At 47.6% G+C, this 22,388-nt stretch overlaps 1 protein-coding gene across 2 annotated transcripts in view; it reads left to right on the top strand.

Annotated features, from left to right (window-relative positions):
- PDZRN3 (PDZ domain containing ring finger 3) overlaps positions 1 to 22,388 on the top strand; it is a 592,520-nt gene that overhangs the window by 54,929 nt on the left and 515,203 nt on the right. The gene's annotated exons all lie outside the window — the stretch shown is intronic.

Raw genomic sequence — 22,388 nt, 5'->3', positions numbered from 1 at the left:
GCGCTCAGCAGGACTTCCACCTTATTTTTTAAAAGATGTGAAATGTGGCTACTGCAGCCTGCCAGGACCTAGCCAAGAGCCAATCGGTCCCCACTCCTCGCTCACCTTCCCTCGGCCCTGGTCCTTCCTCGCTGCCCAAAAGGGCCCCCACTCCCCGCAGCTAGCGCCCTCCCTCCTGTCTCCAAGAATTATAGATGGCGCTCATGGTGTCAACCGAGCAGTCACTTAAACAATCATTGAAAAGCCATCAGGTGACCGTTTTATGGGGGATGGCAGTAAATAATGGCGGCGGCGAAGAACTCGGCTTGGCAGCCGCCCAACACGAGCCGGCGAGGGGCTAAGACGGGAGATGAGTTGTTTATGGGTTAGGGCCACGGAAGAGCCTGGTTCTATCGTGTTGTTAGGTATGAGATAGGCTGGGTGGCGGATGGACAGGGAAATTAATCTAGTAATTCCGGTAATTTAATGGTTATCAAGTGGCACCTTGTTACACATGACACTTTTAGTCAATTCTGTTATTAACAGACCTTAAAAAACAAGACAAACAATACTACAATGAGGGGTGGGGGGCTGAAGCAGGAGACGCTGAGCGAGCGGCCATTACGAGCGTGGGGACAGCGCTGCAAATGAAAAGAAGAGTGCTTACTGTCCTTTAAAGGATGGCATGTAAATCCGTCTGTAAAAGATCCAGTCCCGGTGGACGGGGCCAAAAGCGGACAAGGTGGTAACCAGGAGGGACTAAAAAGCCTCCTGGACAATCAGTACACCCCGTTTAGCATAATTGGTGACGTCAAATGACGCACACCAATGAAAATTACGTCCGGAGCCGATAGTCAACTTCGCAAACCGTATTGATTCCAAGAATTCTCGCATGGCAGCAACGCATGCGCGCTGCTAACGCCAGGCGAGACCTAAAAAGTCAGCAGAATACCAAATTCTACTTGTTTGGGCTATCCTGGGCAAATCTGCATTTTTACAGTACTTTTACTATTGGATAGTTGCTTTATTCTCCTAAAGGATATCCCAGGTCTTGAAACCATCACAGAAAACATATTTTTGGTCTGCCTAAATAATGGTTTTTGTGAACTTGATTTGAGTTTATTGATTTGGCGTAACTTAAGCTCGCTTAAGAGTCGTCCTCCAGTGTAAATGTCCTAAAGAAAATGTATCAAGTGCAGCACACTTCCGGTTTTTAGTAAACTTACTAGAATAATCCCGCAATCATTTTCAGCACAATATTAGCATTCGCAAAAACAAGTTGAACTGCAGCAGTGAATACTGGGAAAATATGAATGTGCGAGGCCCAAAGGAAAGCAGAAAACCGTGCAAACCAAGAAGAGGCAAATCAGGAAAGTTTGCTGCTGTAACGGAAACTTCAAGCCAACTCTGTGGCAAAAATTGCAATTATTTCCTTACATTAATCTAAAATATTTCCATATAATTTTAATTAATGTCTTCATTTAATGTTATCTTTGTGCGTCCTCCTGAGGCTTGAGCCGGGGGAGACTCGACTTTTGAAATTGCCGATTTGCACATTGAATTCGTCCTGCATGCTGATAAGAAATGCGCCTTTGCACACGTGCTTTCACTAGTACTTCACTCTGCTGTTACTACTGGGGGGTTGTACAGCAGGCCGCCATTTTGGGAAGGGCGGTTAGTGGGCTAGTTGCTCACTTTAAAGACTAATGACTGGGACGTCTTGTTTCTAACTGAAACTTGGCTGAGAGAGAGCTCGAACCCAGACATATCTCTGGCTATCCCTGCAGGATATAGAATAATCAAGGCCGATATGATTGGCAATAGACTAGGCGGCGGCCTTGCTGTGATTATGAGAGAAGGCTGGGAGATCTCGCACAAGAGAATTGAAGATACCGGGCCAATTGAGTCCATGTCCTTTCTGTATTAAATTCTCTACGATCTCCTCTATGGCAGGACTTTTGGTAACTAGACCCCCGAATGCATTGACTGCCCACTGGCAGACGTTGTATGATACCATTGCCGACCTCTCATTGAGACACACTAACCTCACAGTTCTCGGGGATTTTAACGTCCATATGGACAACATGAACTGTCCCTTAGCGGTTCAACTGGCTGACACCCTCAAAGGGTTAAACCTGTTTCAAAAGGTATTATTACCCACGCATGTGGCTGGCCATACGCTTGATCTACTTTTCACAAATGATCCTATACTACAGGTAGAGGATCCTTCACCCGTGACTTGGTCAGATCGCTGGCAGGTCCCTCTTAAACTAACTTGGGCTGCCTGTAAGAATCAGGTTAGATCAACATTCGAGAACAAGAGAAATTGGAGGAAGATTTCACCTGATTCTATGGGTTGCCAGCTACAAAATATCCCCCGAAGCTTGCAGATGATCCGAGTCATGATGCTTCTGTCTTCAACGGTTGGGTCGATTCAGCCCTCGACAAAATAGCCCAAATTAATACTATGAAATTGGCCAGGAATAAACCTTCTGCCCCTTGGTTTACCATGGAGCTCCGCGTGAAGAAAAGCCTATGTAAGAGGCTGGAGCGGGCCTGGAGCGGGCCTGGCGGACAAATTATGAACCTGTGGCCAAGTGCGAATACAAAGCAGCACTGAGGAAATTTCATAGCATAAGACGTAAGCTCATTAGGGACTATGTCGCAAAGCAGATCAAGTCCTCTGACAATTCCGCAAAAGAAGTTTTTAAGATAGTCCAAGGTTTTATGAAACCACAAGCACTGAAGAGTACTATCCCCCCAGCATTGGAACAACATTTTAGCCATCTATTCCTCCTTTCCATCTCTGGGACTATCTGATTTGGTAACACATACCCCACATTACCTGGGCTTGTGGTTGGCTTTCCGCCCTTTTTGTCCGGAAGCGTCACTGGTGGAATTAAACAAAATAAAATCAGGCTCTCCGTTGGACCCCTGCCCGGACCCCGGACAGATTTTTTAAGTTATTAGCCCCCTGGTTCAATTCTTCATTGAACTCTATCTGGAACTCCTCATTAGAGACGGGGTTTATCCTATCAGCTAATAAAAAGCATATGTCCGGCCAATCCTCAAGAAAGCGGGCGAAGACCCAACAGAGCTAAAAAAAATTAGGCCAATATCTCTTCTCCCAGTCCCGGCCAAAATTCTTGAAAAAGAAGTCCAGAGACAACTCTCGGACTTCCTGGAGTCGAACAACCATCTGCACGACTCCCAGTCTTGATTTAGGTCAGGCTACAGCACAGAGAAAGCTCTGCTTGAAGTGGCTAAGTCGATTCGTGAGACCTTAGATCAAGGTAGCTGCGCGATGTTGGTGCTGTTGGACTTGTCTGCAGCCTTTGATACTGTGTCACATAGGATTCTCCTACACAGACTCAACCATCTAGGAGTGACGGGAACTGTATTAGCATGGTTACATTCATTTCTTGAGGGTCGCTCTCAACAAGTGATTCTCCACCCCCATGTCTCTAGTTCCAGTTCCCTCATGCGTGGTGTCCCTCAGGGCTCAGCTTTGAATCCAACGCTTTTAATGTTTATCTTACTCCCCTCGCCGCATTTGTTGAGCAATGTAGGGTGAAAGTTGTCTCGTATGCTGACAACACACAACTGATGTTCTCTTTTGGGGAACACGAGACAGCTTTCGCCAACTTTAAGCAGTGTTTTTTGAATATCTCATCATGGATGACGGATAGCTGCTTAAAATTAAACACCGACAAAACGGAGGTTCTGTTTTTTAATCAACCCACTCCCCCTCGGATCGGCACTTTGGTGGCTGACTGAGCTAAATCCGCCTCCGATGCCAGTTGCCTCTGCCAGGAACCTAGGGTTTAAGTTTGACTCTCAACTCACTGGCATGGCGCAATTTGCTCAGGTCTCCTCACTATGTTTCTGGAAACTGAAGGCTCTGCGGAGATTCCTTCCCTCCCTGCCTATGGACTGCAGGATGTCAGTAGTGCATGCATTAGTCACCTCTCCACTTGACTACGCTAATAGCCTTTACCTGGGTCTTCCTGAGTATTTGCTCAGAATATTACAGATTATTAACAAAAAAAACGCGGCAGCCAGGCTAATTAGGAATGTGCCACTGCAACATCATATTCCCCCCATTTGCGCCGTTTACACGGGCTTCCGGTAAAAAGAAGAATAGAGTACAAGGCACTGACCTTGGCGCATAGAGCAGTCAGAGGTACTGGTCCCCTATACCTGAAGCGGAGACTTCAGAAATGCAGCCAGGCCAGAGCACTCGGATCAAACGACCAGAATCTACTGGTGATTCCCTGTTTTGCAAAAGCCAGGATTGGTGGCCGTGCTTTCTCGGTGAAAACCGCTACATAATGGAACTCTATGCCTGACCATCTGAGGAAGACTAATTCGGAAACCATGTTCAGGAAAGCTTTAAAAACATGGCTGTTCGGCCTGCCCTAGAGCTCATTGTCTAGTCCGGTTCATCCTCTACAGGTTGGATGCGCTGCCAGCGCCGGGACACTTCCGTCGGAGGTAGCCGTGCGCTCTACAAGCTCCAATAATAATAATAATAATAATGTATACATCCTCTAAAAACAATAATGTCGAAAAATGTTCATGGCATAGTGAAATTAAAAGTGCCTTCCAAACCCATCTCAAAGTTGTGTGCTCAGGTCTCAAGGGCTCAGCCGTGCAGGCTTCTGGGAGCAGTGAATCTATTTTCATTGGCAAGATCTGGGAGACGGGATAGAAGGACCTTTGTGTGCAGTGCTTAAAATGGGAGGGTGCTGTCCGGTACTGAGCGCCTGCACTTCTTTAATTAAAAGGGAGAGTACCTGCACTTCACTGCAACTGTACACTACATTTAAAAGGAGTCAGTAGAGAGTTTTGACAGACGCATTGTTTCATGTAGTATAAATCCACCATCAGTTGTGATCAGTATAAAGATCTCACAGCCGCCATGTTCCTTGTAGTTTAAAGTTACAGTCCGCTAGACTCAGTGGAGAGCTCTTACAGCCGCCATGTTCCTTGTAGTTTAAAGTCACAGTCAGCTAGACTCAGTGGAGAGCTCTTACAGCCGCCATGTTCCTTGTAGTTTAAAGTTACAGTCCGCTAGACTCAGTGCAGAGCTCTTACAGCCGCCATGTTCCTTGTAGTTTAAAGTTACTCTCAGCTAGACTCAGTGCAGAGCTCTTACAGCCGCCATGTTCCTTGTAGTTTAAAGTTACTCTCAGCTAGACTCAGTGGAGACCTCTTACAGCCGCCATGTTCCTTGTAGTTTAAAGTTACTCTCAGCTAGACTCAGTGGAGAGCTCTTACAGCCGCCATGTTCCTTGTAGTTTAAAGTTACAGTCAGCTAGACTCAGTGGAGAGCTCTTACAGCCGCCATGTTCCTTGTAGTTTAAAGTTACAGTCCGCTAGACTCAGTGGAGAGCTCTTACAGCCGCCATGTTCCTTGTAGTTTAAAGTTACAGTCCGCTAGACTCAGTGGAGAGCTCTTACAGCCGCCATGTTCCTTGTAGTTTAAAGTTACTCTCAGCTAGACTCAGTGGAGAGCTCTTACAGCCGCCATGTTCCTTGTAGTTTAAAGTTACTCTCAGCTAGACTCAGTGGAGACCTCTTACAGCCGCCATGTTCCTTGTAGTTTAAAGTTACTCTCAGCTAGACTCAGTGGAGAGCTCTTACAGCCGCCATGTTCCTTGTAGTTTAAAATTACAGTCCGCTAGACTCAGTGGAGAGCTCTTACAGCCGCCATGTTCCTTGTAGTTTAAAGTTACTCTCAGCTAGACTCAGTGGAGAGCTCTTACAGCCGCCATGTTCCTTGTAGTTTAAAGTTACTCTCAGCTAGACTCAGTGGAGACCTCTTACAGCCGCCATGTTCCTTGTAGTTTAAAGTTACTCTCAGCTAGACTCAGTGGAGAGCTCTTACTGCCGCCATGTTCCTTGTAGTTTAAAGTTACAGTCAGCTAGACTCAGTGGAGAGCTCTTACAGCCGCCATGTTCCTTGTAGTTTAAAGTTACAGTCAGCTAGACTCAGTGGAGAGCTCTTACAGCCGCCATGTTCCTTGTAGTTTAAAGTTACAGTCAGCTAGACTCAGTGGAGACCTCTTACAGCCGCCATGTTCCTTGTAGTTTAAAGTTACTCTCAGCTAGACTCAGTGGAGAGCTCTTACAGCCGCCATGTTCCTTGTAGTTTAAAGTTACTCTCCGCTAGACTCAGTGGAGAGCTCTTACAGCCGCCATGTTCCTTGTAGTTTAAAGTTACTCTCAGCTAGACTCAGTGGAGAGCTCTTACAGCCGCCATGTTCCTTGTAGTTTAAAGTTACTCTCAGCTAGACTCAGTGGAGAGCTCTTACAGCAGCCATGTTCCTTGTAGTTTAAAGTTACTCTCAGCTAGACTCAGTGGAGAGCTCTTACAGCCGCCATGTTCCTTGTAGTTTAAAGTTACTCTCAGCTAGACTCAGTGGAGAGCTCTTACAGCCGCCATGTTCCTTGTAGTTTAAAGTTACAGTCAGCTAGACTCAGTGGAGAGCTCTTACAGCTGCCATGTTCCTTGTAGTTTAAAGTTACTCTCAGCTAGACTCAGTGGAGAGCTCTTACAGCCGCCATGTTCCTTGTAGTTTAAAGTTACTCTCAGCTAGACTCAGTGGAGAGCTCTTACAGTTGCCATGTTCCTTGTAGTTTAAAGTTACTCTCAGCTAGACTCAGTGGAGAGCTCTTACAGCTGCCATGTTCCTTGTAGTTTAAAGTTACTCTCAGCTAGACTCAGTGGAGAGCTCTTACAGTTGCCATGTTCCTTGTAGTTAAAAGTTACTCTCAGCTAGACTCAGTGGAGAGCTCTTACAGCCGCCATGTTCCTTGTAGTTTAAAGTTACTCTCAGCTAGACTCAGTGGAGAGCTCTTACAGCCGCCATGTTGCCTGTAGTTTAAAGTTACTCTCAGCTAGACTCAGTGGAGAGCTCTTACTGCCGCCATGTTCCTTGTAGTTTAAAGTTACAGTCAGCTAGACTCAGTGGAGAGCTCTTACAGCCGCCATGTTCCTTGTAGTTTAAAGTTACAGTCAGCTAGACTCAGTGGAGACCTCTTACAGCCGCCATGTTCCTTGTAGTTTAAAGTTACTCTCAGCTAGACTCAGTGGAGAGCTCTTACAGCCGCCATGTTCCTTGTAGTTTAAAGTTACTCTCCGCTAGACTCAGTGGAGAGCTCTTACAGCCGCCATGTTCCTTGTAGTTTAAAGTTACTCTCAGCTAGACTCAGTGGAGAGCTCTTACAGCCGCCATGTTCCTTGTAGTTTAAAGTTACTCTCAGCTAGACTCAGTGGAGAGCTCTTACAGCAGCCATGTTCCTTGTAGTTTAAAGTTACTCTCAGCTAGACTCAGTGGAGAGCTCTTACAGCCGCCATGTTCCTTGTAGTTTAAAGTTACTCTCAGCTAGACTCAGTGGAGAGCTCTTACAGTTGCCATGTTCCTTGTAGTTTAAAGTTACTCTCAGCTAGACTCAGTGGAGAGCTCTTACAGCCGCCATGTTCCTTGTAGTTTAAAGTTACAGTCAGCTAGACTCAGTGGAGAGCTCTTACAGCTGCCATGTTCCTTGTAGTTTAAAGTTACTCTCAGCTAGACTCAGTGGAGAGCTCTTACAGTTGCCATGTTCCTTGTAGTTTAAAGTTACTCTCAGCTAGACTCAGTGGAGAGCTCTTACAGCCGCCATGTTCCTTGTAGTTTAAAGTTACAGTCAGCTAGACTCAGTGGAGAGCTCTTACAGCCGCCATGTTCCTTGTAGTTTAAAGTTACTCTCAGCTAGACTCAGTGGAGAGCTCTTACAGCCGCCATGTTCCTTGTAGTTTAAAGTTACAGTCAGCTAGACTCAGTGGAGAGCTCTTACAGCTGCCATGTTCCTTGTAGTTTAAAGTTACTCTCAGCTAGACTCAGTGGAGAGCTCTTACAGTTGCCATGTTTCTTGTAGTTTAAAGTTACTCTCAGCTAGACTCAGTGGAGAGCTCTTACAGCCGCCATGTTCCTTGTAGTTTAAAGTTACTCTCAGCTAGACTCAGTGGAGAGCTCTTACAGCAGCCATGTTCCTTGTAGTTTAAAGTTACTCTCCGCTAGACTCAGTGGAGAGCTCTTACAGCTGCCATGTTCCTTGTAGTTTAAAGTTACTCTCAGCTAGACTCAGTGGAGAGCTCTTACAGCCGCCATGTTCCTTGTAGTTTAAAGTTACTCTCAGCTAGACTCAGTGGAGAGCTCTTACAGCCGCCATGTTCCTTGTAGTTTAAAGTTACTCTCAGCTAGACTCAGTGGAGAGCTCTTACAGCCGCCATGTTGCCTGTAGTTTAAAGTTACTCTCAGCTAGACTCAGTGGAGAGCTCTTACTGCCGCCATGTTCCTTGTAGTTTAAAGTTACAGTCAGCTAGACTCAGTGGAGAGCTCTTACAGCCGCCATGTTCCTTGTAGTTTAAAGTTACAGTCAGCTAGACTCAGTGGAGAGCTCTTACAGCCGCCATGTTCCTTGTAGTTTAAAGTTACAGTCAGCTAGACTCAGTGGAGACCTCTTACAGCCGCCATGTTCCTTGTAGTTTAAAGTTACTCTCAGCTAGACTCAGTGGAGAGCTCTTACAGCCGCCATGTTCCTTGTAGTTTAAAGTTACTCTCCGCTAGACTCAGTGGAGAGCTCTTACAGCCGCCATGTTCCTTGTAGTTTAAAGTTACTCTCAGCTAGACTCAGTGGAGAGCTCTTACAGCCGCCATGTTCCTTGTAGTTTAAAGTTACTCTCAGCTAGACTCAGTGGAGAGCTCTTACAGCAGCCATGTTCCTTGTAGTTTAAAGTTACTCTCAGCTAGACTCAGTGGAGAGCTCTTACAGCCGCCATGTTCCTTGTAGTTTAAAGTTACTCTCAGCTAGACTCAGTGGAGAGCTCTTACAGTTGCCATGTTCCTTGTAGTTTAAAGTTACTCTCAGCTAGACTCAGTGGAGAGCTCTTACAGCCGCCATGTTCCTTGTAGTTTAAAGTTACAGTCAGCTAGACTCAGTGGAGAGCTCTTACAGCTGCCATGTTCCTTGTAGTTTAAAGTTACTCTCAGCTAGACTCAGTGGAGAGCTCTTACAGTTGCCATGTTCCTTGTAGTTTAAAGTTACTCTCAGCTAGACTCAGTGGAGAGCTCTTACAGCCGCCATGTTCCTTGTAGTTTAAAGTTACAGTCAGCTAGACTCAGTGGAGAGCTCTTACAGCTGCCATGTTCCTTGTAGTTTAAAGTTACTCTCAGCTAGACTCAGTGGAGAGCTCTTACAGTTGCCATGTTTCTTGTAGTTTAAAGTTACAGTCAACTAGACTCAGTGCAGAGCTCTTACAGCTGCCATGTTCCTTGTAGTTTAAAGTTACAGTCAGCTAGACTCAGTGGAGAGCTCTTACAGCCGCCATGTTCCTTGTAGTTTAAAGTTACTCTCAGCTAGACTCAGTGGAGAGCTCTTACAGCCGCCATGTTCCTTGTAGTTTAAAGTTACTCTCAGCTAGACTCAGTGGAGAGCTCTTACAGCCGCCATGTTCCTTGTAGTTTAAAGTTACAGTCAGCTAGACTCAGTGGAGAGCTCTTACAGCTGCCATGTTCCTTGTAGTTTAAAGTTACTCTCAGCTAGACTCAGTGGAGAGCTCTTACAGTTGTCATGTTTCTTGTAGTTTAAAGTTACTCTCAGCTAGACTCAGTGGAGAGCTCTTACAGTTGCCATGTTCCTTGTAGTTTAAAGTTACTCTCAGCTAGACTCAGTGGAGAGCTCTTACAGTTGCCATGTTCCTTGTAGTTTAAAGTTACTCTCAGCTAGACTCAGTGGAGAGCTCTTACAGCAGCCATGTTCCTTGTAGTTTAAAGTTACTCTCAGCTAGACTCAGTGGAGACCTCTTACAGCCGCCATGTTCCTTGTAGTTTAAAGTTACTCTCAGCTAGACTCAGTGGAGAGCTCTTACAGCCGCCATGTTCCTTGTAGTTTAAAGTAACTCTCCGCTAGACTCAGTGGAGAGCTCTTACAGCCGCCATGTTCCTTGTAGTTTAAAGTTACTCTCAGCTAGACTCAGTGGAGAGCTCTTACAGCCGCCATGTTCCTTGTAGTTTAAAGTTACTCTCAGCTAGACTCAGTGGAGAGCTCTTACAGCAGCCATGTTCCTTGTAGTTTAAAGTTACTCTCAGCTAGACTCAGTGGAGAGCTCTTACAGCCGCCATGTTCCTTGTAGTTTAAAGTAACTCTCAGCTAGACTCAGTGGAGAGCTCTTACAGCCGCCATGTTCCTTGTAGTTTAAAGTTACAGTCAGCTAGACTCAGTGGAGAGCTCTTACAGCTGCCATGTTCCTTGTAGTTTAAAGTTACTCTCAGCTAGACTCAGTGGAGAGCTCTTACAGCCGCCATGTTCCTTGTAGTTTAAAGTTACTCTCAGCTAGACTCAGTGGAGAGCTCTTACAGTTGCCATGTTCCTTGTAGTTTAAAGTTACTCTCAGCTAGACTCAGTGGAGAGCTCTTACAGCTGCCATGTTCCTTGTAGTTTAAAGTTACTCTCAGCTAGACTCAGTGGAGAGCTCTTACAGTTGCCATGTTCCTTGTAGTTTAAAGTTACTCTCAGCTAGACTCAGTGGAGAGCTCTTACAGCCGCCATGTTCCTTGTAGTTTAAAGTTACTCTCAGCTAGACTCAGTGGAGAGCTCTTACAGCCGCCATGTTGCCTGTAGTTTAAAGTTACTCTCAGCTAGACTCAGTGGAGAGCTCTTACTGCCGCCATGTTCCTTGTAGTTTAAAGTTACAGTCAGCTAGACTCAGTGGAGAGCTCTTACAGCCGCCATGTTCCTTGTAGTTTAAAGTTACAGTCAGCTAGACTCAGTGGAGACCTCTTACAGCCGCCATGTTCCTTGTAGTTTAAAGTTACTCTCAGCTAGACTCAGTGGAGAGCTCTTACAGCCGCCATGTTCCTTGTAGTTTAAAGTTACTCTCCGCTAGACTCAGTGGAGAGCTCTTACAGCCGCCATGTTCCTTGTAGTTTAAAGTTACTCTCAGCTAGACTCAGTGGAGAGCTCTTACAGCCGCCATGTTCCTTGTAGTTTAAAGTTACTCTCAGCTAGACTCAGTGGAGAGCTCTTACAGCAGCCATGTTCCTTGTAGTTTAAAGTTACTCTCAGCTAGACTCAGTGGAGAGCTCTTACAGCCGCCATGTTCCTTGTAGTTTAAAGTTACTCTCAGCTAGACTCAGTGGAGAGCTCTTACAGTTGCCATGTTCCTTGTAGTTTAAAGTTACTCTCAGCTAGACTCAGTGGAGAGCTCTTACAGCCGCCATGTTCCTTGTAGTTTAAAGTTACAGTCAGCTAGACTCAGTGGAGAGCTCTTACAGCTGCCATGTTCCTTGTAGTTTAAAGTTACTCTCAGCTAGACTCAGTGGAGAGCTCTTACAGTTGCCATGTTCCTTGTAGTTTAAAGTTACTCTCAGCTAGACTCAGTGGAGAGCTCTTACAGCCGCCATGTTCCTTGTAGTTTAAAGTTACAGTCAGCTAGACTCAGTGGAGAGCTCTTACAGCCGCCATGTTCCTTGTAGTTTAAAGTTACTCTCAGCTAGACTCAGTGGAGAGCTCTTACAGCCGCCATGTTCCTTGTAGTTTAAAGTTACAGTCAGCTAGACTCAGTGGAGAGCTCTTACAGCTGCCATGTTCCTTGTAGTTTAAAGTTACTCTCAGCTAGACTCAGTGGAGAGCTCTTACAGTTGCCATGTTTCTTGTAGTTTAAAGTTACTCTCAGCTAGACTCAGTGGAGAGCTCTTACAGCCGCCATGTTCCTTGTAGTTTAAAGTTACTCTCAGCTAGACTCAGTGGAGAGCTCTTACAGCAGCCATGTTCCTTGTAGTTTAAAGTTACTCTCCGCTAGACTCAGTGGAGAGCTCTTACAGCTGCCATGTTCCTTGTAGTTTAAAGTTACTCTCAGCTAGACTCAGTGGAGAGCTCTTACAGCCGCCATGTTCCTTGTAGTTTAAAGTTACTCTCAGCTAGACTCAGTGGAGAGCTCTTACAGCCGCCATGTTCCTTGTAGTTTAAAGTTACTCTCAGCTAGACTCAGTGGAGAGCTCTTACAGCCGCCATGTTGCCTGTAGTTTAAAGTTACTCTCAGCTAGACTCAGTGGAGAGCTCTTACTGCCGCCATGTTCCTTGTAGTTTAAAGTTACAGTCAGCTAGACTCAGTGGAGAGCTCTTACAGCCGCCATGTTCCTTGTAGTTTAAAGTTACAGTCAGCTAGACTCAGTGGAGAGCTCTTACAGCCGCCATGTTCCTTGTAGTTTAAAGTTACAGTCAGCTAGACTCAGTGGAGACCTCTTACAGCCGCCATGTTCCTTGTAGTTTAAAGTTACTCTCAGCTAGACTCAGTGGAGAGCTCTTACAGCCGCCATGTTCCTTGTAGTTTAAAGTTACTCTCCGCTAGACTCAGTGGAGAGCTCTTACAGCCGCCATGTTCCTTGTAGTTTAAAGTTACTCTCAGCTAGACTCAGTGGAGAGCTCTTACAGCCGCCATGTTCCTTGTAGTTTAAAGTTACTCTCAGCTAGACTCAGTGGAGAGCTCTTACAGCAGCCATGTTCCTTGTAGTTTAAAGTTACTCTCAGCTAGACTCAGTGGAGAGCTCTTACAGCCGCCATGTTCCTTGTAGTTTAAAGTTACTCTCAGCTAGACTCAGTGGAGAGCTCTTACAGTTGCCATGTTCCTTGTAGTTTAAAGTTACTCTCAGCTAGACTCAGTGGAGAGCTCTTACAGCCGCCATGTTCCTTGTAGTTTAAAGTTACAGTCAGCTAGACTCAGTGGAGAGCTCTTACAGCTGCCATGTTCCTTGTAGTTTAAAGTTACTCTCAGCTAGACTCAGTGGAGAGCTCTTACAGTTGCCATGTTCCTTGTAGTTTAAAGTTACTCTCAGCTAGACTCAGTGGAGAGCTCTTACAGCCGCCATGTTCCTTGTAGTTTAAAGTTACAGTCAGCTAGACTCAGTGGAGAGCTCTTACAGCTGCCATGTTCCTTGTAGTTTAAAGTTACTCTCAGCTAGACTCAGTGGAGAGCTCTTACAGTTGCCATGTTTCTTGTAGTTTAAAGTTACAGTCAACTAGACTCAGTGCAGAGCTCTTACAGCTGCCATGTTCCTTGTAGTTTAAAGTTACAGTCAGCTAGACTCAGTGGAGAGCTCTTACAGCCGCCATGTTCCTTGTAGTTTAAAGTTACTCTCAGCTAGACTCAGTGGAGAGCTCTTACAGCCGCCATGTTCCTTGTAGTTTAAAGTTACTCTCAGCTAGACTCAGTGGAGAGCTCTTACAGCCGCCATGTTCCTTGTAGTTTAAAGTTACAGTCAGCTAGACTCAGTGGAGAGCTCTTACAGCTGCCATGTTCCTTGTAGTTTAAAGTTACTCTCAGCTAGACTCAGTGGAGAGCTCTTACAGTTGCCATGTTTCTTGTAGTTTAAAGTTACTCTCAGCTAGACTCAGTGGAGAGCTCTTACAGCCGCCATGTTCCTTGTAGTTTAAAGTTACTCTCAGCTAGACTCAGTGGAGAGCTCTTACAGCCGCCATGTTCCTTGTAGTTTAAAGTTACTCTCCGCTAGACTCAGTGGAGAGCTCTTACAGCTGCCATGTTCCTTGTAGTTTAAAGTTACTCTCAGCTAGACTCAGTGGAGAGCTCTTACAGCCGCCATGTTCCTTGTAGTTTAAAGTTACTCTCAGCTAGACTCAGTGGAGAGCTCTTACAGCCGCCATGTTGCCTGTAGTTTAAAGTTACTCTCAGCTAGACTCAGTGGAGAGCTCTTACTGCCGCCATGTTCCTTGTAGTTTAAAGTTACAGTCAGCTAGACTCAGTGGAGAGCTCTTACAGCCGCCATGTTCCTTGTAGTTTAAAGTTACAGTCAGCTAGACTCAGTGGAGAGCTCTTACAGCCGCCATGTTCCTTGTAGTTTAAAGTTACAGTCAGCTAGACTCAGTGGAGACCTCTTACAGCCGCCATGTTCCTTGTAGTTTAAAGTTACTCTCAGCTAGACTCAGTGGAGAGCTCTTACAGCCGCCATGTTCCTTGTAGTTTAAAGTTACTCTCCGCTAGACTCAGTGGAGAGCTCTTACAGCCGCCATGTTCCTTGTAGTTTAAAGTTACTCTCAGCTAGACTCAGTGGAGAGCTCTTACAGCCGCCATGTTCCTTGTAGTTTAAAGTTACTCTCAGCTAGACTCAGTGGAGAGCTCTTACAGCAGCCATGTTCCTTGTAGTTTAAAGTTACTCTCAGCTAGACTCAGTGGAGAGCTCTTACAGCCGCCATGTTCCTTGTAGTTTAAAGTTACTCTCAGCTAGACTCAGTGGAGAGCTCTTACAGTTGCCATGTTCCTTGTAGTTTAAAGTTACTCTCAGCTAGACTCAGTGGAGAGCTCTTACAGCCGCCATGTTCCTTGTAGTTTAAAGTTACAGTCAGCTAGACTCAGTGGAGAGCTCTTACAGCTGCCATGTTCCTTGTAGTTTAAAGTTACTCTCAGCTAGACTCAGTGGAGAGCTCTTACAGTTGCCATGTTCCTTGTAGTTTAAAGTTACTCTCAGCTAGACTCAGTGGAGAGCTCTTACAGCCGCCATGTTCCTTGTAGTTTAAAGTTACAGTCAGCTAGACTCAGTGGAGAGCTCTTACAGCTGCCATGTTCCTTGTAGTTTAAAGTTACTCTCAGCTAGACTCAGTGGAGAGCTCTTACAGTTGCCATGTTTCTTGTAGTTTAAAGTTACAGTCAACTAGACTCAGTGCAGAGCTCTTACAGCTGCCATGTTCCTTGTAGTTTAAAGTTACAGTCAGCTAGACTCAGTGGAGAGCTCTTACAGCCGCCATGTTCCTTGTAGTTTAAAGTTACTCTCAGCTAGACTCAGTGGAGAGCTCTTACAGCCGCCATGTTCCTTGTAGTTTAAAGTTACTCTCAGCTAGACTCAGTGGAGAGCTCTTACAGCCGCCATGTTCCTTGTAGTTTAAAGTTACAGTCAGCTAGACTCAGTGGAGAGCTCTTACAGCTGCCATGTTCCTTGTAGTTTAAAGTTACTCTCAGCTAGACTCAGTGGAGAGCTCTTACAGTTGCCATGTTTCTTGTAGTTTAAAGTTACTCTCAGCTAGACTCAGTGGAGAGCTCTTACAGCCGCCATGTTCCTTGTAGTTTAAAGTTACTCTCAGCTAGACTCAGTGGAGAGCTCTTACAGCCGCCATGTTCCTTGTAGTTTAAAGTTACTCTCCGCTAGACTCAGTGGAGAGCTCTTACAGCTGCCATGTTCCTTGTAGTTTAAAGTTACTCTCAGCTAGACTCAGTGGAGAGCTCTCACAGCCACCATGTTCCTTGTAGTTTAAAGTTACTCTCAGCTGGGGTCAGTACAGAGCTCTTACAGCCGCCAAGCTGCCTGTAGTGTAAAGTTACTCTCAGCTGTGGTCAGTACAGAGCTCTTACAGCCGCCAAGCTGCCTGTAGTGTAAAGTTACTCTCAGCTGTGGTCAGTACAGAGCTCTTACAGCCGCCAAGCTGCCTGTAGTGTAAAGTTACTCTCAGCTGGGGTCACTGCAGAGCTCTTACAGCCGCCAAGCTGCCTGTAGTGTAAAGTTACTCTCAGCTGGGGTCACTGCAGAGCTCTTACAGCCGCCATGATGCCTGTAGTGTAAAGTTACTCTCAGCTGGGGTCAGTACAGAGCTCCTACAGCCGCCATGTCGCTTCGTCGTTCGTTTCCCTGTGGGTTGTGAGTGACGTGAAATATCCGGGTACCGGTCGGGACACATACCCACCGACTCTCTGACACATATCAGGTTGTGAGTTTCCTTAAATACTCAAGTGGGTCCGTTGTGATCCCTTGGGACAGACACGCCTTCACCAGGTGGCACGGACTCGCCTGGGTGCCCTCTCTGCGCTCTCCGTACTTCGCGGGCTGTGTCTCCCGCTGACGCTGTCACTTTGTAGTTTATTGAATTAAATCCGTTCTGTGCCTTCTCAGACCCTCTTTTGGAAGGTCGCGCGAGCCCAGGCTACGTACCCGATCCCTCAGCCCACGGGGCCTCAAACAGATGGCCTCTCCCAGCCGTCCCCTCGTCCTGTAAGGATACGTAGGTGTTCCCACTAACTGCAGAGTCCGGGTGCGTTGTAGCAGCGCCACAGCCTGTGAGTAGATGGTTTTTATGCACGAGTACTCACAGTTACTTGGTTACCACCCATGCCAGTGGGCAGACCTCCTGTGGGGCGAAGGGGCCCCTGCTACTTGGGCAGGCAGCGGTGTGGCTGCAGGAGTCAATGGCTTTACTCTTGTGATGGGGGGGGGGGGGCTGTCTCCCTGTAGGGGGCACAGCCTGTTTCTGTGCTGCTGTTACTCAGTAACTCGGTGCTAATGAGCTCAGGGTAAGATTAACAGCCTTTAATGAGGGCATTAACAGAGAGTTATTCATGACAGGGGATGCCGCAAAGTTCACGCTCTTCATCCATTTCCGGGGTCAGTTTTGGGTCCAGGTGACGTGCCTGTGTGATTCTGCAGGTCGGGGTGTTTGAGGCCTGAGTGCTCCTGGGGTTTCCTTCGTTGCCCCCTCACCCCTCCCCCCACCCACGGGTTGCACCTGTCCGCCTGCTCCCACCTTACAATCCGGTGTGCGTGAGGTGTTGTCTCCCCCTCCCCCCACGGTTTGCATCTGTCCGCCTGCTCCCACCGTTACAAGCCGGTGTGCGTGAGGTCTGCACCTGTGCACAGGTGTGTGGAAAGCTTTGGGGCATCCGAGAGGAGCGCAGCGTTTCCTGCTCTCCACCAATGTGCAGGATAATAGATGGTTCTAGAGAAAACCTGCTCTGTAGTGAACAGCTGGAGTGGGTTTAATCCCCTGTGCCCCTGTGCACAGAAACAGCCGCAACACTTAAACCTGGATAGAAAAATGTGAGCCGTGATTTCCTCTTGAAATTCTGAAACATTCCTGCGCGTGACCTGGCGTGAAGGCACCTCGCTGCTCCGTGGGGTCTTTCACCACTAAAAGCATCTCACAATGTGGAGGGAACACTTTGTGGCGAGAGGCGAAGTAAAACCGAGAACAACTGCAGACTCCACAGGGGCCTAAAACCAGGACATTTGCATAACTCGCCAGTGGAAAACAAACACACAGCACTGAACAACCTGTGAGTCTTTACTCTCTCCCACACTCTTACCACCCGAACCCCTTAATGTTCTCCACCGCACCCCTTACAACAGGTCTCCACATGTCTCAAGCGGGTGCTAAGAGTCCACCTTCTATCGTGCTCTCTCTTACACGTCATCATTTGTTCATCACCAAAGGCCCCTTACACTCAGATGTCATTCTCTCTTCGCCAGGTCCCCTTACACTCTGCATTCATTCTCTTTTCACCAGGTCCCCTTACACTCAGCATTCATTATCTCTGTTTTCGCCAGGTCCCTTTACACTCAGCATTCATTCTCTCTCTTCGCCAGGTCCCCTTACACTCAGCATTCATTCTCTCTTCACCAGGTCCCCTTACACTCAGCATTCATTCTCTCTCTTCGCCAGGTCCCCTTACACTCAGCATTCATTCTCTCTTCACCAGGTCCCCTTACACTAAGCATTCATTCTCTCCGTTCGCCAGGTCCCCTTACACTCAGCATTCATTCTCTCTTCACCAGGTCCCCTTACACTCAGCATTCATTCTCTCTTCACCAGGTCCCCTTACACTAAGCATTCATTCTCTCCGTTCGCCAGGTCCCCTTACACTCAGCATTCATTCTCTCTTCACCAGGTCCCCTTACACTCAGCATTCATTCTCTCTCTTCGCCAGGTCCCCTTACACTCTGCATTCATTCTCTCCTTTCACCAGGTCCCCTTACACTCAGCATTCATTCTCTCTTCGCCAGGTCTCCTTACACTCAGCATTCTCTCTCTTTGCCAGGTCCCCTTACACTCTGCATTCATTCTCTCCTTTCACCAGGTCCCCTTACACTCAGCATTCTCTCTCTTTGCCAGGTCCCCTTACACTCTGCATTCATTCTTTCCTTTCACCAGGTCCCCTTACACTCAGCGTTCATTCTCTCTCTTTTCGCTAGGTCCGCTTACACTCAGTAATCATTCTCTCTCCTTTCACCAGGTCCCCTTACACTCAGCATTCATTCTCTCTTTTCACCAGGTCCCCTTACACTCAGCATTCATTCTTTCCTTTCACCAGGTCCCCTTACACTCAGCATTCATTCTTTCCTTTCACCAGGTCCCCTTACACTCAGCGTTCATTCTCTCTCTTTTCGCTAGGTCCGCTTACACTCAGTAATCATTCTCTCTCCTTTCACCAGGTCCCCTTACACTCAGCATTCATTCTTTCCTTTCACCAGGTCCCCTTACACTCAGCATTCATTCTCTCTCTTTTCGCTAGGTCCGCTTACACTCAGTAATCATTCTCTCTCCTTTCACCAGGTCCCCTTACACTCAGCATTCATTCTTTCCTTTCACCAGGTCCCCTTACACTCAGCATTCATTCTCTCTTTTCACCAGGTCCCCTTACACTCAGCATTCATTCTTTCCTTTCACCAGGCCCCCTTACACTCAGCATTCATTCTCTCTTCACCAGGTCCCCTTACACTCAGCATTCATTCTCTCTCTTCGCCAGGTCGCCTTACACTCAGCATTCATTCTCTCTCTTCGCCAGGTCGCCTTACACTCAGCGTTCATTGTCTCTCTTCACCAGGTCCCCTTACACTCAGCATTCATTCTCTCTCTTCGCCAGGTCCCCTTACACTCAGCATTCATTCTCTCTCTTCGCCAGGTCGCCTTACACTCAGCGTTCATTGTCTCTCTTCACCAGGTCCCCTTACACTCAGCATTCATTCTCTCTCTTTTCGCTAGGTCCGCTTACACTCAGTAATCATTCTCTCTCCTTTCACCAGGCCCCCTTACACTCAGCATTCATTCTCTCTTCACCAGGTCCCCTTACACTCAGCATTCATTCTCTCTTTTCGCCAGGTCCCCTTACACTCAGCATTCATACTCGCTCTTTGCCAGGTCCCCTTACACTCAGCATTCATTCTCTCTTTTCGCCAGGTCCCCTTACACTCTGCATTCATACTCACTCTTTGCCAGGTCCTCTTACACTCTGCATTCATTCTCTCTCTTCGCCAGGTCCCCTTACACTCAGCATTCATACTCGCTCTTTGCCAGGTCCCCTTACACTCTGCATTCATTCTCTCCTTTCACCAGGTCCCCTTACACTCAGCATTCATTCTCTCTTCGCCAGGTCTCCCTACACTCAGCATTCATTCTCTCTCTTCGCCAGGTCCCCTTACACTCAGCATTCATACTCGCTCTTTGCCAGGTCCCCTTACACTCAGCATTCATTCTCTCTTTTCGCCAGGTCCCCTTACACTCTGCATTCATACTCGCTCTTTGCCAGGTCCTCTTACACTCTGCATTCATTCTCTCTCTTCGCCAGGTCCCCTTACACTCAGCATTCATACTCGCTCTTTGCCAGGTCCCCTTACACTCTGCATTCATTCTCTCCTTTCACCAGGTCCCCTTACACTCAGCATTCATTCTCTCTTCGCCAGGTCCCCTTACACTCAGCATTCATACTCGCTCTTTGCCAGGTCCCCTTACACTCAGCATTCATTCTCTCTCTTCGCCCGGTCCCCTTACACTCAGCATTCATTCTCTCTCTTCGCCAGGTCCCCTTACACTCAGCATTCCTTCTCTCTTCGCCAGGTCCCCTTACACTCAGCATTCATTCTCTCTCTTCGCCAGGTCCCCTTACACTCAGCATTCATTCTCTCTCTTCGCCAGGTCCCCTTACACTCAGTATTCATACTCGCTCTTTGCCAGGTCCCCTTACACTCAGCATTCATTCTCTCTCTTCGCCAGGTCCTTTAGAGCTCATCTCCCTCTCCTGTTTCCACCAATCCTCTTACAAGCCACCTCCCTGGGACTAGTAGTCAGTTTATGCAGCCTCCCTACACGCCCTCCTTCTCTCCGAAGCCCCCCGCTTCCAGGCCCCCCGCTTCCAGGCCTCCTGATGGTAGGTCTGTCTGTTCTTCAAATGCCTGTTGTGGACAAAACCAATATTTATAGTGGGTTGTCATCCGCCCATTGCTTGTCATTCGTTGGCCTTCTTGTCAATCTCACTTTCCTGGTTTATATTGGATGGGTGTCCTTAGCTTCTTGCGTCTGTCCCTCCTGTGGAGCGTAGCTCGTTTACCGTCCTTTTGATTGGATGACTTGTCACATTCAGCAACTGCTTTTTAGGCCTGGCCTAGTGACTTCTTGAACTCTGACACCTGATTTCCATTTCCCCTTTGGTCACGACTCTTCAACCATGGCAGTGGCATAGCAAGGGGAGGGGGGGAGTTGACGGTCACCCCCAAAACTCGTGCCACCTGGGGCAAGAGTTTTGGGGTCGGCGCCTCCCCTGCTCTTATCTACAGCTACCGCAGGAAGCTGCAGCATCCCCGCTCTTACCCGTGGCTGCGCCTGTCGCCGGTATCAGCAGCGTGTCCCCCCCGCTCTTACCCGTGGCTGCGCCTGTCGCCGGTATCAGCAGCGGGTCCCCCCTAGTCTTACCTGTGGCTGCGCCCGGCGCCGGTATCGCTAGCATCCCCCCCCTGCTCTTACCTTTTGCTGCGCCCGTCACCGGTATCGCCAGCGTCCCCCCTGCTCTCACCTGTGGCTGCGCCCGTCACCGGTATCGCTAGCATCTCCCCCTGCTCTTACCTGTTGCTGCGCCCGGCGCCGGTATCGCTAGCATCTCCCCCTGCTCTTACCTGTGGCTGCGCCCGTCACCGGTATCGCTAGCATCTCCCCCTGCTCTTACCTGTTGCTGCGCCCGGCGCCGGTATCGCTAGCATCCTCCCCCTGCTCTTACCTGTTGCTGCGCCCGTCGCCGGTATTGCCAGCGTCCCCCCTGCTCTTACATGCCGCGCCTGCAAGCCGCAAGCACAGGGACCACCAGGAGCGACCAGGGCCGGACTGGCCCTAGCGGGCACTGGGCGTTACCCCTGTGGGCCGCCATGGTGGGGTCCGGGTTTGGGCCCCTGGGAGCCGTTTTTGTTACCGGGGGCCTGCAATATCGGCCCCCGTAACAAAATCGTCCAAAACCGGCCCTTTCAAACAGCTTGGCCATCCCCCTCAGCCCCACCAGGGGGACTGGTAGAGCAGTTTGCCAGGGCCGGTTTCGGTTCCCAGTCCGGCCCTGCGGGCGACACATGGTCTACCTTTGCCACTGATCCATTGGTTTGTTCAAGTGAAATTTACACTTTGCTTCCACCAACCACAGCATATAGCATGAGGGAGTGGGTCCGCCCCCTACAACTATTGGCTTGTTTCATTGTCAATTATGGCATTTTGATCTGGCACGTGTGCACACCCACCTTGAGAGTAGTCCACTTCAGAGCAAAGACTGGTATGCCAATTGCTGCTTTCATTTTTTAAATGTATTATCGTGAGGAGTCATCTTTTATTTACTTTTTCGAAAATGTATGAATGCTTCCTTTAAACATTTCTACTTTGAATTTTTTTTATTTCTATATTGTTATAGCCTATTGTATATGTTTGTAAAAAAAGGAATGAGTAAAAAATCCTCAAGCTTGCCACCTTCATATCTTTTTGGACTTTGTTACTGCTCGTGTCCATGGGAGTGCATGTGTTTTCTTGCTGCCTCCTCCACCTCTGTGCGCTGCTTCAATCCTTCCCGCCCCTCTCTCCCCTTACGCTCTCTGTGTTACTCTCTCACCTCCAACCATCTTGTAGCCTCCTCCACATCTCCCTAAGATATTTTTTCTACCACCTCTTTTCTTGCTCCTCACCCCTGCATGCTGTTTGCAGGAATACACTCCCCCCTCTCCACTGTTAGTGTTACATACTCCAGCTATCCCAATTTCATTTAACGTATTTATGTTTTTTCAATGTTTCGGGTGGTCCAGCTGCTGCAGTTTGCTGACAGGACACCCCTTTCTAAAAATGCACATCTGTGCATCATTTATTTATTTTTCATTTAGCGCTCCAAGGGTGGAAGGGTACCTTTAAAAACCTCAAGATGGCCGCCTTGTCGTGCCATTTGGGTGCACGGGTGATAACTGATGCGCGCTCATTTATACGATTGCTCTTTTTGTTGATGCTTTTCATCATTGGCAATAAATAACTCATTATCTCTTGCTTTTTGGCGATGATAAAAATCATAGTGAAAAAGCATTAGCAAAGCCAAAATATCTCAATGGCAAAGCAGAAAGTGTATCTCTATTGGCCTCTCCCAATGAAGATATTGTACTCAGTGTCCACAGCATGACTGGGCTCAGTGCAGACTGGAGGGGGTGGGGTGGGGGGGGGTCTTCATGAGTCTGGTGTGTAATGACCCCGAGCCTGTAAGAGGAGCCCCCTGGGGTGCTGCTGGCACATGTGCTGGGCAGGACCAGTGCACGAGCCCCCTCCCCAATGAAGATAGTGCACTCAGTGTCCACAGCATGAGT

Source organism: Triturus cristatus, chromosome 9 (assembly GCF_964204655.1).
Source record: "Triturus cristatus chromosome 9, aTriCri1.1, whole genome shotgun sequence".
NCBI classification, from domain to species: domain Eukaryota; kingdom Metazoa; phylum Chordata; class Amphibia; order Caudata; family Salamandridae; genus Triturus; species Triturus cristatus.
The sequence above is the reverse complement of the archived record's forward strand: the minus strand, read 5'-3'. Positions and strand labels throughout refer to the sequence as shown.